Source organism: Stigmatopora nigra, chromosome 21 (genome assembly GCF_051989575.1).
Source record: "Stigmatopora nigra isolate UIUO_SnigA chromosome 21, RoL_Snig_1.1, whole genome shotgun sequence".
Classification (NCBI taxonomy): Eukaryota; Metazoa; Chordata; class Actinopteri; order Syngnathiformes; family Syngnathidae; genus Stigmatopora; species Stigmatopora nigra.
In genome coordinates, this window is record NC_135528.1 from 1318872 (window position 1) to 1324871 (window position 6000).

The 6000-nt window shown below is 39.8% G+C and overlaps 1 protein-coding gene across 1 annotated transcript in view; it reads right to left on the reverse strand.

The window, feature by feature from the left end:
- The window catches only part of gatad2b (GATA zinc finger domain containing 2B), a 65311-nt gene extending 62337 nt beyond the window's left edge, over positions 1–2974 (reverse strand). Inside the window, exon 1 of the mRNA XM_077743309.1 lies at positions 2794–2974. The gene's annotated coding sequence lies outside the window, so the exon portion shown is untranslated. The remainder of the gene's footprint in view (positions 1–2793) is intronic.
- Between the last annotated feature and the right edge of the window lie 3026 nt (positions 2975–6000).

The window sequence follows — 6000 nt, forward strand, 5'->3', positions numbered from 1 at the left end:
GCTATATTTTAATCATGATGTACAGTGGGCCTAAGCCAGACATGGGCAAACTACGGCCTGCCGGCCACATACGGCTCGGCCCGTTAGCCTTTTTAATCCGGCCCGCCAACGTTGTCCAATTTTTTTTTTAACCCAAAGATGGCCCCGTCACGCAGAAGCCAGTGGCAGTAGCTCTGTCCACTCTTATTTGTTTTTCGTGTTTTACAGCCCTGCTATCTTTTTTTAAATTACATTTTAATATTTCTTAATACATTCCTTTTTACTTTACTTTGTACTTTATACTTTAATGATGAGTGATGAGTATGTCAATACTTTAGTCCTTTTTTTCCTGCTTATTTCATATGTACTGTTAACGGATGCAGATTTTTATATGTATCGTATCTTGTGCTGACCCGGCCCGTCTGTCAAATGTTTACAGTCAATGTGGCCCCCGGGCCAAAAAGTTTGCACACCCCTTACCTAAGCTATCTCTAGTGTGGATTGGCAAAAGCAGAAATATTTGTTATTTTATGAATCACTAACACCCAATTAAAATTTGGTAAAGTTTGGTAAGGTTTGGTAAAGTTATTACTTTTTTACTCATAACAAATCTTTCATGTTTATATTTCAAAAAGAGCGCAGAACATTAATCACAAAAATATGTGCACTGAAATTGCGATAAGTTTTCAAATAAAATGCGAATCATTGCTTGTATTTTGGACAAAAGATAATACAGTTCAGAAGCCACCATATTTCCTTTTTATTTCATGATGACTCTTTCAAAAGTCTAAAAAAAAATGGAGTTCAAATAATCATCATGTACTTAACTAGTACAGCTAGGACTTTTGTACTTTAAAAAGGAAAGAGCTATCTAAACCAGGGATGTAAATGGGAAGACAACAAGTGAAAAGAAGAATGCAAGAAGACAAGAAATCACAAGGAACAAGGTCTGACACTAATGGATTCCAGGGAGCTATGGGCCAGTAGGGTACTGTGGAGAGACATCACATACCAGTAGGGGATAGTGGGGAGACATCACATACCAGTAGGGGACAGAGGGGAGACACCACGTACCAGAAGCTGGCCTTAAAGGACAGTACAAATTTCTTTAAGAAAACAATGAAATCAACACAAACCCAGCTTCCTCTACTTAAATTGATCCAAGTAAAACACCAACAGTAAAAAAAAACACAAAATATTTACTGTGAAGTGAGCATTAGCAACGTGTCAAGTCCTAACAATGGTACTGACAGCTAAATTTTGGTACTAGCGCTGCTATCCATTGAGGAGTTTGATATCAAATGTGGTGTTTGGCTTTGAATCTGTTGAATTGATCTCCAGGTGACATTTTGTTGCAAAATTCCACTGTATAAAATTATTCCTCATAGCATATTCATATTGCAAATTAAAATTAGGGACACATCACATATTAGTGGTCGTCACTGTTAACTTACCATAAAACAGAATGCTTTGAATACTGCAAAAGCTAAGGCGACCAGTGGACTTGGGATTGGAAGAAGGAAGGGGAAAGCCTCCATCATTGAGAATACTACAGTTCATTCACTCCTTTCAACAGCAGGAACCATTCATTCATACAAACCCACTATCACAGTGTGAGCAAAGGACTGAGTTTATCAAGTTCTGGTAGCTTCTATTTCTAGACCTAAGGTTTAGTGACTGCTTTATATTGATAAGAAGGTGACAATTTGTCAAGGAGAGCCTTCAGCTGGTAGGAAATGATAGGCTACTGTATAAAACAGCGCAAAGGGCACAAGAAGTGACAAAGCAAATGACAATTATCTCCTTCAACAGTCCTGACTTGAACATCAGAATACCAAAATGTTTGCAAAAACACAAATATACTACCTCAACATACTAATGTATACTTCAACCTGTGATTTTAGCTCTCTAAATAAAATGAGAAAGTTTAATAAAGTGATTCTTACATGTTATAAGCATATATATGACAAGGGGTATGTGTTCGGGAGCAGCAGCAAAGGTTTCGTAATAGCTGCCTTAAACAGCACAATAATGGCTTGTCTACATTTTATATTGATTCCCCTTTCGTCTCTTACGCCACATCTACTATAGTTTATTCGCCACTTTGGGAACAAATCAACCCCTCGGTCCGAATCATTCATCGCTTGCCCCCTTAGAGTGAGATCTTAGTTACGCTGTCAGGCGCCAGGCAGCCATTTAGGTGCACATGAACCCAGTTGAGTCTCTACGTAAATGGCTGATACATTTGGTATTTTTTCCCCCTCGTTCCTAATTGCTGAGAGCCATCAGCACTCACCGGCCTCCTCCCCAGCGCGTTTAATCCACCACTTCAAGCTGCTTTGCCTCCATAAAACCATTCTAACACCTCATCTCATCCCCGGTGCTCTTTAAACGAGCATTAAGAAGTATTTGCAGAATCCGGGCTCCAGTTAACCCCAAGAGACTCAGCATCAAACAATGAAGAGGACTGGAGGCATTCCGTTTCCATCACAAAGCAATCGACAATTCACTCAAAAACACTTTTACGTTTTTTCGGACGGATAAAAACACAACCATACACCGGTGATGTTATATCTCACATCCAAAGAGAATCACTGCTAAAATATACGGTTGGCGACGACAACTGCCACACGTCAGAGACAAGCTGCATCAATTAATAGCTAAGCAAAGCCGCTCTATTGTCTATCAGCATAAAGCACCAGTAGCATAACGACATAAAAACAAGCGGTCCTGCAGCCACACGAATCCCGCTGTTGTCATTTGAAAACACTCCGAGTTCCGAACTTAAGGCCGCGTTTGCATCCTCGGTCTCACCTGTGTCTTGCTTTCGCCTCAGTGTGTACCGTCTCCGGGTTCACGGGCCCGTCCTGACGCACTTCTGCGGATACTCACCACCAGTCCCCGGCACCGGCAGGCGGCACTGAGCCGATGATTGGGCCTAGCAGACGATTGCCTCCTCTGTGCATCCCGAGAGAAAACTCATTGGTCAGCCACTCACACCGTAAAGCCCATACAAGCGTCTGAATGGTTGGCCTTTTGAGAAGCGGAATCTGGTAGACAGCTGATTGGCTGTCTGGCGCGTGTCTGTGGCGGCTTTCGGTAATCTGATTGGGTTTTGATTTCCGCGGTGGAGCGAGCGAATCCATTGATTGGCTGATAGTAATGTTGTTGTCTGCGTCTGAACCTCTATTATGGAGCGAATGACAGTGCGTACTATTCGTGGTTAAAATTATTGTAATTATTATTTCCTGCGTTTTCGCGTGACCTGATTCATCTGGATACAGATTTACCATATTGTGTGGTGGCTGCCTTGAAAGCGGGCAATGGTGCAGCACATTTGTTAAAATATTTGTTTATTTATTTCCCCCGATGCACGCATGTGCATGACAAAGACCCCAATAAGAGACACGCGCAGGGGCAAGGCTACGTTCCAGATGCACCGTCACGATTATCCAAGGGCATTCAAATCTTATTTTTACACTATTTCCAATGGAGACCAAGAAGCCCCATATCACGCACTAACTGGCATCATTTTAGTTTATTTTATTTGAACATTAAATCCATGCTAGAGCATTATAGCAAATTCTTAATCTGAAAAAAATACCTGCGGTAATATTGTCCACCTCTGGGTAAATAACATTTTTTTTGCGAATATATTTAGCAATACATTTTTCTTGTCATATGCCGAATCAAATTTTAAACTAACAAAACATTTCTGTGGACTCCCCGGCCTACTTTAGATATTAAAATATTTAATTATAGTCATGATGAATTTATTGGAAGTGTGGTATTAAGTAGCAGTGGCATTGCTTACAGCAGTTATTCGCCAAACTGCGAATAATATTTTTATCACAATTTAAAGATAAAACACACAACGTCTCATGGGAAGTAACTTTGACACTGCAACAATGAAACAGGTTGAGAGGAAAGCGACCTCGTGTGGACAAAAGTAACACACACATTATTTCCAAATAAAAAAAAATACTATGGAGCAACCCAGGGCTTGGAAAACAATTATCACATCTCATCTCGTTTTCTGAACCGCTTTATCCCCACTAGGGTCGCAGGGGAGCCAGAGCCTATCCCTGCTGACCTTGGGCCAGAGGCAAACACCCTGAATTGGTGGCCAGCCAATTGCAAAGCACAAGGAGACAAACAACCGCTCACACTCACACTCCTATCTAAGTGCAATTTTGTATCCAATCAGCCTACCATGCATGTCTTTGGAATGTGGGAGGAAACCCACACCGACGCAGGGAGAACATGCAAACTGGTACATGATGTATTTCTTCTAGTGCTTTTGATGCTATTCAGAGCAAGGTTACACACTTGTTTACTATGTTGATTTACCAGGTTTTGATCTTTGCAAATTAAAGATAGTTCACCATTGCAAAATGCAGTGTACTGATTCAACTTAATATTGTCTGGATTTTTTTAAAACTTCAAATTACATTGTTTTGCTCTCTTGGAAAGCACAAAACTTTCTTCCCTACATTTTTAAGTGCCAATGAGCTGTGGAATACAAAATTGAGAGTACTAAAGGTGTTGAGTTCTTGAATGGGTTTGCACCATATTGTTAGTTTATTTAGAAATGCATGTTATTGTTCTCCACTTGGTTGCTTTCCTCTCGTAAACTGTTTCATTGTTGCAGTGTGACCGCTTATTTCCTACCACGGTTCAAACCGACAGAAATATTGCAGGTTTTGGTAATCCTGAAGACAGCCAAACGCAATGCTACTTCCAATAAATTCATAGTAAAACAATGTAACTATAAACTTTAACATTTAAAAAAACACTCCACCCCATATAAACAAATAGTTGGAACATGCAACACAAATGCATCAAGGCTTCAATTCATTCATTTATTTGAAACTCAGGAACATATACCATATTTTCACGACTATTTGGCCCACCGCATTATAAGGCGCACGCTCAATGAATGACATTTTTTCCATATATAAGGCGCACTGTATTATAAGGCACAATGTCTATTTTGGAGAAAATTTAAGACTTTTAAGTGTGCCTTATAGTCGTGAAGATACGGTAATTGCTATTGACTTACAGGTATCAAGCACTCACGACACAGTCACCTCTAGGAACCAGCCATTGTTGATGTTTTGGATTTTTTTGTATAAAATCTTGCAGAGGGGGAGGAGCTATATTATGGAAGATTTTGTAAACTAAGAAGATGGCATCTGCATATTTAACAGTATTGTTTCAGTACAGGCATTTGTGTTTTTTTTAATATCAGACAGTGGTGGTTTTTCATTTTTGGTTTTCTGTTTTTTCCATATATAAGGTGCATTGTCTATTTTGGAGAAAATTTAACTTTTAAGTGCGCATTATAGTCGTGAAAATACGGTAAGTGGGTGACACAATCAAATGAAACTTTTTCTCTTTCACATGACTGCATGAATTTAATTTCCTAATTCGAACTTTGTTCTGTAGCTAGATGTCTCCTTGAATTTCTTGCAATATTTTCGTTATCTAAGATTCATAAACTTATTGTGTAAAGTGGAAAAAAATATTCTTTGCAGTTTCATTACCCCCCCAGTGGTGGCCTGTGCATTTTCTCGTAGCGTCTTAACGAATCAAATGAATCCAACCCTATTTTATGGCTAAAAAAACCTTGTGTGTGCAGTCGATTGGTCGCCGGTATTTTCGTCGCTGTCTTTTGGTCGCCCAGACGGCAACAATGGGCGACCAACACAAGGTAAAACAACATGGTCTACGCATCAATAAAAGCCAACAATGGCCATGAGCTGTTTCGCTGAGCCGACGTGAGTGTATGAGAGTTTGTATGTACATACGCTGTCCCTTTAGGAAGCTACATCAGTCAGGGGCTTAACAAGTTAACCGAAAATGGGGTAAAATCCACTTCCTAGCAGCATTTAGTGATTAATTACAAACACTGGAGCTTTTCAGATATCAGAACTTGGCCCACAATTGAAATATTTAGGAATATAGCCATATTTTACCCACCAAAAATCCTTTTTAAGTGTACATATCCATCTTCCTTTC